This window comes from Amblyomma maculatum, chromosome 4, assembly GCF_055883805.1.
Source record: "Amblyomma maculatum isolate TAMU_Amacu chromosome 4, ASM5588380v1, whole genome shotgun sequence".
NCBI classification, from domain to species: domain Eukaryota; kingdom Metazoa; phylum Arthropoda; class Arachnida; order Ixodida; family Ixodidae; genus Amblyomma; species Amblyomma maculatum.
Window position 1 is genome coordinate 68,974,754 of NC_139347.1, and position 12,352 is coordinate 68,987,105.

General features: G+C 48.4%; 1 protein-coding gene across 3 annotated transcripts in view; it reads right to left on the reverse strand.

The window, feature by feature from the left end:
* Positions 1–12,352, reverse strand: part of LOC146191321 (uncharacterized) — a 61,404-nt gene that overhangs the window by 27,547 nt on the left and 21,505 nt on the right. The window contains exon 1 of one of the 3 annotated variants that reach the window (XM_084601863.1): positions 10,623–10,641. The exons of the other annotated variants lie outside the window; for them this stretch is intronic. The gene's annotated coding sequence lies outside the window, so the exon portion shown is untranslated. Of the gene's footprint in view, positions 1–10,622; positions 10,642–12,352 lie in introns of those variants that run through there. 3 annotated transcript variants of the gene reach the window in all.

Here is a 12,352-nt window from a genome sequence, read left to right on the forward strand (position 1 = left end):
ACATTGCCAGAGCTACAAGGAGAGAGAAAGTACACGTGGAATATAAATGGAACGGCGTGGATAATTCGCGTGCCTCGTTCGTATCCGTAGATAAGAAAGCAGCCGCGCGCGAGATTATTGGCACCCAGCCAGCGAGCGGGAAAGAGATCTCGTGTAACCTTGGCCCCCCGGCATGATGCCCGCCAAGCAACGGCCACGACGGGTGAACGGCCGACCGGTCGGTAAACAGTTGAGCCTGGGAGGCGAATTATCTGCTGCTCATCGCATCCGCCACCTTCGCCGCTGCAGAAGAAGCGCCCGGCATTCTTGAAGTAGCGAGCATTCTCTAAAGCTGGTGTCAACATTGCACTGCGACGTGACGGAGGAACTAGATTGAGTCATGCGAGTCAGGAAAAAACAAAAAACAAAAACCCGACGTACAGCGAGATAACCGAGAGCTTGGAGACGGCTTTTCAATTAAGCGCACGACTGTTGTTTCGAATTTCACTTTTTTTTTTCTACTTTCGAAAGGTCACCTTCGCTGGCCCGAGCCGAGGACGCTATGCGGTCCTTGGGCATTTTTTCAATGCACACCTTTACTGGCCGCTTTCGGTATATATATATATATATATATATATATATATATATATATATATATATATTGTAAAGAAGACAAAGAACGGAAAATGCTGCGGCATCGCCATCACCATCGCTTGGCTCCGGCGCCCATCTCTCGTGCTGAAGCTGTGCCCTGCGGCTGGCAATTCGACCCTGCTCTGCCCGAATTACTGGCAGCGCTAGACGTTCAAACGAACTATTAAATCCACATCTCACTTGGTGGAGGTCAATCTGAGGTTCCCTGTACCCATCTCGCCCTGGAACTTCGCAGCAGAACGTTGACTACACCAATGACGGAGCCGACTTCATTGCACCTACCTCCGCCCGTCACCTGCACAGGTGCGATTCGTCAACGGGACCCCGCTACCTTCAGTGGAAGCAGCGATGACGACGTCGACGATTGGCTGACCACTTACGAACGGGTCAGCCGTCACAATAACTGGGACGACAACCGTAAGCTCACCAATGTCATCTTTTACTTGAGCGACGTCGCTAATCTGTGGTTTAGAAACCACGAGTCGGACTTTACTACCTGGGCGAGTTTCAAGACGAAATTTTCTGATGTCTTTGGCCGCCCCGCCGTCCGAAAACTCCGCGCGGAACAGCGTCTTCGGTCGCGACTGCAGCTGCCCGGTGAAACGTTCACCAGTTACATTGAGGACATTGTTGATATGTGTCGTCGCGTTGACCCGACCATGACCGAGGCCGTTAAGATACGTCATGTCCTCATAGGAATTGATGACGGCGCTTTCAACATGCTCGTCGCCAAAGGCCCCACGACGGTCAAGGAAATCTACGACCTATGTCAAAGCTACGACGAACTCCGCAAGGAGCGTGTTTTGATTCGCCAGCCTCAAGCATCACTTGCTGGACTAGCCGCAGAGAGGGAGTCATCTAGCCTCTCTGAAAACATCAAGGCTTTTGTACGTCAGGAGGTCGCACGACAACTGTCCCTGCAGCCATATGTTAAGGAGTCGTCACCAACTGGCCTTGTTCCGGAGCTTCGCCGTGCAATCCAACAGCATGTATCTGAAGTCCTCCCTAATACTGTTCCTCAATCACCTCCGGTCGCACCCTCAATGCCGTTCCCCACGCCCACAATTTCATCGTCCGGCGTTGCGCCACTGAGCTATGCTCCAGCATTCGCGCCGGCTCCTCCCCAGGTATTGCGTCGCTCATATGCCGAAGTTACTTCAAGTCCACCTCCTGAGCCAGCATATGCCTATGCTTCGCCCCCTATGCGTTCGGCACCAACAGCGTTTGCTCCCCCCTTGCGTCAGACACCATCTCCATGGCGCACTGCAGACAACAGGCCTATTTGCTACCACTGCGGCATCCCTGGGCACACTACACGCTACTGCCGGCGCCGAATAAATATGGCCTTTGCTGCGCGGCCTGCGCCACCTTATTTGGCCCCCCAATTCCCCAAGTCGTGGGGCCTTTGGCGACGAGCATGTTGATTATCGCCGTCTCAACAAAATCACTCGTCGTGATGTGTACCCCCTCCCACGAATCGACGATGCCCTAGACTGCTTGCAAGGCGCAGAATTCTTTTCCTCACTCGATTTACGCTCCGGGTATTGGCAGGTGCCCATGGCAGAGGCGGATCGTCCTAAGACCGCCTTTATTACTCCAGACGGACTATACGAATTTAATGTTATGCCATTCGGACTCTGTAACGCCCCAGCCACATTTGAAAGAATGATGGACACTGTACTGCGCGGCCTGAAATGGAACATCTGTTTATGCTACCTTGATGATATCGTCGTCTTTTCAACCGACTTCCCGACCCACCTGACTCGACTTCGCCAGGTCTTCACCTGCCTAACCCGCGCCGGTCTTCAACTGAACCTCAAAAAGTGCCGCTTTGGTGCCCGCCAGCTCACAATACTCGGACATGTTGTGTGTAAAGATGGAGTTCTGCCTGATCCTGAGAAGCTGCGCGCCGTCGCTGACTTTCCGAAACCGACCACTTTGAAACAACTGCGAAGCTTCGTGGGCCTCTGCTCGTACTTTCGTCGTTTTGTTCGGAATTTCGCAACCATCATAGCCCCCCTTACACAGCTCTTGAAAGGCACCCCTAACCTCTCCTCTTGGTCGCCAGCCTGCGATGATGCATTCGCGACACTGCGCAATGTTCTAACGTCACCGCCAATCCTTCGCCATTACGACCCTACTGCGCCTACAGAACTTCACACCGATGCCAGTGGTGTCGGCCTCGGCGCCGTCCTCGCCCAGCGCAAGCCTGGCTTCTCCGAATACGTTGTCGCCTACGCCAGCCGTGCTCTCACCAAAGCCGAGTCCAACTACTCCGTTACCGAAAAGGAGTGCTTAGCAATCGTGTGGGCTGTAACAAAGTTCCGCCCTTACTTATACGGCCACTCCTTCGAGGTAGTTACAGATCATCACGCTCTCTGCTGGCTCGCGTCTCTCAAGGATCCGTCTGGCCGTCTCGGGCGCTGGGCTCTCAGGCTTCAGGAATACGACATCCGTGTAGTGTACCGCTCTGGCCGCAAGCACTCTGACGCCGACGCTCTTTCTCGGTCACCGGTGTGCTCGCCTAACTCATCGTCCCCTCCTCAAACACTCTTGTCAGCACTCACCATTGAGGATATGCCTTTCGAGCAACGACAAGATCCTTGGGTTTCTAACCTGCTAGATATCCTTGGCACTACTTCCGCGGCTACGCATCCTCGGGCACTCCGCCGACAGGCCTCCCATTTCGCCATTCGGGAAGGCCTTCTCTACCGAAGGAACTACAACTCAGACGGCAGAACGTGGCTTCTTGTCATTCCGCGCCACCTCCGCTCCGAGGTTTGTGCCCACCATCATAGTGACCCGCAAAGCGCTCATGCCGGCGTCCTCAAAACATATGATCGAATTCGTCAAAGGTACTACTGGCGGGGAATGTACAATTTCGTACGTCGCTACATTCGCTCTTGTACCGCCTGTCAACAACGCAAGATTTCTCGCCACCCTGCTGGCCCTCTTCAGCCTTTACCGTGTCCAGCTCGCCCGTTTGATCGCGTGGGAATCGACCTCTATGGTCCGCTACCATGCAGTGCCGCTGGTAATCGATGGGTCATCGTCGCCGTCGACCACCTGACCCGTTACGCCGAGACTGCTGCACTTCCCGCGGCGACAGCTCGAGAGGTAGCCCATTTTCTTCTGCACCACTTCATTCTTCGACACGGCGCCCCCCGCGAGCTACTGAGTGATAGAGGTCGTGTCTTTCTTTCCGAAGTAGTCCAAGAGCTCCTGTCGTCTTGTAAATCGATACATCGAGCTACAACTGCGTACCACCCGCAAACAAATGGCCTCACGGAGCGCTTCAACCGTACGCTTGGGGACATGCTCGCAATGTATGTTACATCTGAATCTGGAAGCTCGAACTGGGACCAAGTACTGCCATTCGTAACGTTCGCGTACAACACTGCCACCCAAGCAACAACTGGTTTTTCGCCCTTCTTCCTCTTATACGGCCGTGAACCGTCATGTACTCTGGACACAATTTTGCCATACCATCCAGATGCCTCTGAGTACAGTGCTTTGTCAGACATTGTACAGAAGGCCGAGGAATGCCGTCAGCTAGCTCGCACGTTTACCTCCAACACTCAAGGCTATCGCAAAGATCAGCATGATACCGATACTCCTGCTCCCACGTTCCAGGCCGACAGCTTCGTTTGGCTATGCGTTCCTGCCACCAACAAACTAGACACCAAATACCACGGACCTTATCGCGTCTTGGAACGCACATCCCCTGTGAACTACGTCATCGAGCCAGTCACCCCTTCTTCCGACCACCGCCGTCGCGGCCGCGAGATTGTCCACGTTAGTCGCCTCAAGCCATATTACAACCCTCTGGTCGTCTCTTCTCCCTGAGTCGCCAGGATGGCGACTTCTTCACGTGGGGGAAATGTAAGGAAGACAAAGAACGGAAAATGCTGCGGCATCGCCATCACCATCGCTTGGCTCCGGCGCCCATCTCTCGTGCTGAAGCTGTGCCCTGCGGCTGGCAATTCGACCCTGCTCTGCCCGAATTACTGGCAGCGCTAGACGTTCAAACGAACTATTAAATCCACATCTCAATATATATATAAGAATGAATGAGAAACCGGTGTGCAGTGCTCCAGCAATAATTTCGACCACCCGGAGACCCGATACCGCGCGGGTGTTGGTAAAAACGTGCCCGGAAAAAGCGTCCCTGGAAGATTAGGCCTCGGAAGAAAAGTCTTCCGAGGAAGCGACTCCTAGGAGAAAATGTCCCCGCAGCGAAATTTCGTCCAGAGAATATAACCTTCCAAAACTAACTTGGCAACAAAAAATGAACAGTTCATTGCATTCTGTGCTGACTTTGATAATAGACGTAATCATTCCGATGCCTGATTAGTACTGAAAAACCAAAAGTTCCAAGGGGCAATAACCTCATAAAATCTCATCTAATCGCATAGACTCTCATACGGTACACATCATTATCATAAAATATCGTACATAATTTATGACAATGTACAAGAAACTATGATACCTTATGCAATTAATGCGACTTGTATATGTGATTTCTTATGTGAAATGAGTGAGATTGTGAGAGAAAATGTGAGGTTATTGCTTCTGTAAAGAAGAAGTTCCGAGGAAGCGGGCAGATAGCCGAGAAGGAAGAAGAGGAAGTGCTTTTGCGGACCAGCTGACTCAAAGTTAAGCCACGACCACTCCGGTTCTTCTCGCTACCAGTGCCTGGATCCCCGCTTAACACTTAATACAATTTTTTTCAGTAGAAGCTTTGAGTAAATGGTAACGAGAGAAAGCTCTACTAAAACACCCTCGCAGATCTTTCAGTCACGAGGGTCAACCGTTCCGGTGGGCACGTCTGCATTACAGGTGATAATAGGGAAATTAGGATGGCCACCCTGAAGCACCATTCCGTCGAGAAACAAAAAATATCAAATCAGGTTCAAGCTAAACTCATAAAAGGAGATTCAAGGTCAAATAAGCAAGCAGGCGCGACGTCGTTAGTGTCCTTTTGCTAATTCATCGTGTAAAATCTCACTTGCGGTGGTTTTCACACCGTGTTAGGCCAAACGTCTTTTTTTTTTTTTTTTCAAAGCAATTCTTCCCTGAAAAGCCGAGCCCAGGGCAGGCGAAAAATGGACGTCACGATGCATTTGACTTCACCCATTTGGGGACACTTTCCTACTTAGCAAAAGGGCACTTTTTTCCGGGGACCTCCACACTCCTGCTTGTACCCTTTGCCCAGAACCCTTTGCCTCTTCAATCCACATCCTCTCCCTCTCTGCCCGGCGGACCCTCCCCCGCGGGGCCTAGAGCAATTGAAGACCTGGGAGAACTGGGAGACCCTGTTGCGTTTGGAGGACCCGGCCGTGCAGACCATCGCCACCGGCCGGGCTGCCAGTGTTATGATCCTGAGGGACATAAACACTTGCATTTCAGTGGGTTCGTGCGGGGACCCAGGGGCCTGCGTGCCCTGAATTCCTACGTGTAATAAAGGTTTTCTCTCTCTCTCTCCGGGGACCTTTTTTCTGGGGACCTCCTTTTTTTCTGGGGACCTTTTTTCCGGAACCTGATATCGTACACCACATGAGCGCCCTTTCGCGTTTCGACTCCGTCGTAAAGCGGCCGCCGCGGCCGGGTTCGAAGTATGTATACGGTCTCGCCCTCGATGCCTCCGGCCGTTACATCGAACTCCACGCATGCGCGTCCTTCAGCAGCAGAGGTAACGTTCCGAGGACGCCAACGGATATGGCGTCCTCGAACGGAGGCCATAATTGTGGCTGCAAGCCGGAAGGCGCTATCGCAAGGCGCTCGTCATGAATGCTAATGTACTTACGCAGCCTAAGAGCGTGTATATGCGTGTGAACAAAGCTGGCTCTCAGACCACACATCAGCAACAGCAGCGGTAGCGATGCCACGTATGCGGAAGGACACAGAAGCGAACGTTGTTGTGGTGATCGCGGCAAGGTGCCCACATAGACCACCCGCTTCCTGGAGCTCCAATCTGGCGCTTGTGAAATCTAACGGCACCACTATAAAATGCAGCGAATAACAAAACACCACCCCTCCCAAGTTGTTTTTCTCCGTTCGAGAAGAATACGAGGCCATGTCGAGAAAACAGTTCTCTCACCATTTCACTCTATATTCTCATATTAGAGCAAAGCTGCCCGCCTTGCATGTATTTCGGTGCCAAATATCGGCAGATCCTGATTAATTGCGGCGACCATTATCTTGCAACGATGAGTTAACGTCAATTGATACACCAGAAGTCCATTCGACTAATTCATGTTTTAGCTAATAAGTCAAAACCTAGCGTGCGATTGCGGACATTCAGCCTAATAGTTAAGCCTGCCCACGTATGCTCAAGCAGAGTAAACTACGCTCACGATACGTTACGATAGACTATACCTGAGAAACCCTAACCATTGCGTTAAACAAATTTCTAGCTGCGAGCTGCGACTGCGGCGCACAGTAGGGCGGACCCTACACACGTCAGAGAATACAATAATATGACGGTTAAAAAAATAAAACTAGATTACAGATTTCCTCTTTGCCTCCAGGGCGTGTTATCAAAAATGCTAAGTTGAAGAATGTCAAAACCAAAGACGGGATCAGATCTCGAACTTTTAAAATCGGGAATGCGGTTGCCGGTACTAAAAGATAAAAAGAAATAGATTTTTTTTGCCGTATAAGACATTTGCGAGACTCCCGGAGTGGTACTACGCGCAGATATGCATTTTAGCAATGTACACTGCGGTCAAGACAAGTTATCTGGCTATCAAAAGCGTATCTTTCAAGTTCGGCATTTAAAACCGCAATGCCTATTCATAAATTTTAAAACTCGAGACACATAATATAATATAATATAATATAATATAATATAATATAATATAATATAATATAATATAATATAATATAATATAATATAATATAATATAATATTATAATATAATATAATATTATAATATAATATAATATAATATTATAATATAATATAATATAATATAATATAATATAATATAATATAATATAATATAATATAATATATAATGTTATGCCGTGGTTATGCCCTAAAATAAGCTTTATTAATCTTAATTAATCGTCTTTTTATTGCGCTGTATCACGCCTATAATTTCAACCTTGCCACGCAGTTCACCTGAGCCGACAGGCGTATCTTTCGTGGAATTAAAAAAAAAAATGTATTCAGTACCTTGAAACAACCCGTACACATACTTTGTCAAAACGCATCGCCGTTCTGCATGTGATTGCGCCTTGCTTTCGAAGTTTTTGAATGCTTACGGAATTCGATGCGTCAGCTGATTGACAGATCATGTTCAACACTAAAGCTTCGTGCCTATCAACTGCATTAGTTTTAGCTACTTTCTCGACTTCACCGGCTGACTATGCGCATACACAGAGGTCGTATCATTCACCTTCTGGTCGAGCGACGGGCACGCGTTTCCTTTTCGGCTTAATGAATAACCGTATACGAGACGGTGGTGAAACGCAAAATAAAGCTATGCCAGACGCGTCTTTCACGAACAATCTATTAATTACAGTAGGCAATAGATAACTTAATTGTTAGGCCACCCAGTCTTACTAAGCAAACAGGAGCGTCACTTGACACTCCCATTAAAGTAACCCGCGCAAAATTTGACGTGGCTGGCGCGGCAGTTATTTTCCTGCTCTTGCGCAATCATCGACCACAACCAGCGGGTGAGAATAAAAAATAACATTTTGCACAGAATCGCAGATATACGCTGTACATGACCGCTCGACACATTTTTTTCTTTTTTTTTTTTTTCCCCCCAGCAATTTCAGTGTTTCGCGCTCGCTTGGCAAAGTTCCAAACGCGTGACCCGAGACATGCGCAACTCGAAAATTCGCGTTTATTCGAGTTACAAGCGGTACACGTGCGTGAATATTTCTTTTCTGGCTCTCTTCTATCATTCTGCAAGCAGAAACTTACGGCTGCGCGAATATGCCGTCGGAAGCATATATAGAGAAACACGCACGCACGGAGCGTTCGCGTACGTGATATATACAAGCTTTTTTTTTCTTTTTCAACTCCTATCAGCGCAGCCTCGTCCGCGATGCAAATGAGTTCAAGGGCGTCCGCTACGTATCTGATCGGCCTTTCGGTTTCACGACTCCGCCAGACAAGCAAAACACGAGACGAGAATCGCTGGGAACGCGAATTTCAAGGTGAACTCGGCATGCTTCGCAAGAAGAAATCAGCGCAGGACGTGAGCACAGCTTTCAGACGCTATGCCAGGAAGGTCAGCGGATAACGTTTATTATAAATAATCAGCGCCCTCGCCATAAAATCCTCCAGCGTGATTAACAGCGAAATCTAGGGAACGGCGATCTTGAGAAAGTTTTTCTTGCTTCGTGAGACCGAAGAGATGTTTCATTAGGTTGTGTTTGAATCGTGGCGGTACGGTCCGTATATACAGTATATACTCGCCGATATCTCTCTCATTCGCAGATTGTGACAGCGCTCCAGATCGTCGATTGGAATTCGTCATAACCGAAAGGGGGTGGCCAAGAAAGAACGGACACTCCCAGAAATGTCAGATACTTTCTGACTTCTTCAAGGCCTCTATGCATTTACGTCTACATGGCCTACTTGAAGGATCCCGCGTCAAAGCATTCTGCGCGAAGCGGCGGTACAGGGACAGGGTCTTGCGAGAAAAGTGTGGTCACCAGTACAAATCAGTCATTTGAGCCGAACGCCACGTCTCCCTAGCGAAAAAACAGTCACAATAACCGCATACACATTTCTCCTACTAAACTCTTATAATTTTCATATAATCTCATACAAATATCATTCAACGTATGAGAAATATGTGAGATTGTATGAAGTTAGTATGAGTTTTTATGAGAAATCTGTATGAGGTTATTGCGATTCATACGGTTTTTCCGCTAGGGCTGTATATGCGAAAACAGTTGATTGAAATAACAAAACCGAAAAAATGTGGCCGCATTTCGATAGAGGTGAAACTCAATTGCTCCCGTATACTGGGCCATGTCAGAACATGTTGAGAAACCCCAGGTAGTCGAAATGATCCACAGCCTTCGACACCCCTCATAGCCTGTGTCGCATCGGGACGTTCAACACCGTAAAATAAATCGAATTAAAATTTAATACTTACTAATAACGTCGACAGAGTTAAAAAAAAAAAAAAAAGAAAGGAGACTAGCTTTATAACATCCTGCGACGAGATACAACTACATAGGGCGAGATGGAACGCGAAGGAAAAGTGTTTAACAACAGGAAGTGGAGGCAAGCACTATGTCATAAGAGAAGTAAACAACTCTGCTGCTTAATCGTGCGAAGCCTTATAATGACTCACGCACTCCGACAACGTGTTTACATCGAGGAAAGGTCGGAGTTGGTCACGCTGCAAGCCGTCCGGCTCATTAAGTTCAGTAATTGCTTCATTTGCTTTCAGTACACATTTGTAAAACAGGCGGCGACCGCGTGCTTTTCCTGCCTCTTTAGCTACTTGTAATGCCACTTGCAAGACCGTTTTTTGTCGAGCCTTTGCGCGATATCAGGCAACTCTTTGCTCCACGTATAAAGAAAAGAAACTGTCCTTATCTGGATGCTGTTGTCTCGTCTTCGGTCACTTCGCGTTTATTGTTGCCACGTAATACTAATCCATGCTGGTACATGAAACTGCCTTAAAGCAACGGACAGGAAACAGACGCAGTCCTTCGCGCGACAGCTTCCTGGTGCATCAAGCTTCCTTAGCGCAAAATGATTCCCCTCGCTATTATGAAAACACTAACTACGCAGAAGGTGCAATGGAAGTAAAATAAGAAACAGCGAAGCGAGGTTACAGTAGTTATTACCTAAGGGCTTACAGCCTCAAGTTAGCAGGTTGCGTGCATTCGTGACTAGAAGAGTCGAGAGAGAATGCATATATACCGGCAACAAGGAAAACATTAGCGCACTCAAGTACACGGTAGCAATTCATCTTCCCGCGGGCATTAGATACGCGACGAGCTCGTACCTGTGAAAGCAGTCGTCCAGTTTCCTCCGCCAAAGAGGAGTACGGTTTCGCAAAAGCCACCGCACGACAGCCGCTAACGCATAGCGACTGATGGAGATCGTCGAGAACCGCGCTCACCACGCCACGGACGTTCGAAGCGCTGTGATCCCAGCACCGTGCCGAGAACCGCGCGCCATCACATGGCGGTGACTAACGCGGAAGGCAAGGGCAACGACTTTTTCACGAGCTGTGCATAGCATCACGCACCGCTCTCCTACGCATCCGCCGACGGATTGCGACAGCGCATAGGACGTCCAGCTGTTCCCAGCGTGCTGTTGCCGGGAAGGAACGGGTTGAAGGACATTGTAAACAGAATTTTATCATTAATAAATATTGCAGAAAATGTTTATTGCAGAAAAAGTTTCAGATGAAACTGCCAGACCACTGGTCCACGTTTGATATGGGTTTCATTTCATTTATGCTTTGTAGCCAGATACGGGGTCGAATTCCCGAATCTTATGGTAACACAGGCGGTCCAAATAAAGCCGCAGACATCCCCTCAATGTCTCTCGTGGCCCATACCTGGGACGTTCAACCATACAAAGCAGAAGTTGAGAAAACGTCCCATGACGCCGAGGTAAAGCGAAGCGTTATCGAAGGATTGGACAAAAACAATAAGTGATCACCGTTGCCCACAACTCCATGTTTTTGTGGGGCAACGCCGTGCGCAACAGCTGCGCCATCCCGGGAAGGGATTTTTTGGCAATTGCCGCATTCTCGCATGCGTAATTAGACGGACTGATATGATATTTTAGACATAGACGGGTTAGTAAAAATATGTAAAATAGAATATAGACTTCGATTACCACTGTGTCTAGGCTTTCAACGTAAACATGCACGCTAACCGCCGTTGAATAAAAAAAAGTTTCTAAATTTTGGTTATTTGCTGAGCTTATGACGGTAATTATTTTCACTCTTTGTATCCTTTTCGATGCATTTTCAGAAACGGCTGTTACGTACTGCTCTTCATATTTAAATGAAAAGAAAAAATTCATTCAAATAGACTGGTTTGAACACCCCAATATATATAGAATGCGGGTCTATGGCCGGCTAATTTAAGCAAGCATTACACAGCGTTCAAAGAGGGCAAGAGTGGCGGCATCTGTCTGCGCGACCTCTGCTTTACACTCCCATAAAAGTGACTGTATACAGGAACAGCCGCACGAAAAACAGTAAATATAAGGCGTGTACATGAGCCCAAAAAACACCGACACCTCGAGGTGTTCCATTATCGCCAACACGTACTCTCTGATGGCACATTGATGTGATTTTGCGCGACACACCTGTCGGACACGTCATTCGAGGCGCTTCAAATATCCTCTTTGACATCACGGACATGTATGTTCGTTTGAAAATGTTTCCTCCCCGCGGCTGATATGCGGCTTTTCACGAGGAAATGCTGGGCATAACCTATGGGCTACTATCCCACAGCTATGAGCTGCGGAATGCTACAATAACAGACGTCTTCCTTTCCGGCTTACGCGAGCCCGCAGGTCAGCTTTCCTGACAAGGACAGAAGAACTGGTCTCGCGCCGGCGCTCACTGCAAGCCGACGATGAAGGCACCCGGGAGGGGGAAAGGTGTATATAGTGCAGCAAAACTTGACGAAAAGAAGCAGTTAGTAACAATGGGTCATGACTTGGGTACTCTGCAACTTCGCTGGCCACCGCAACACTAAACGAAATCAGCAA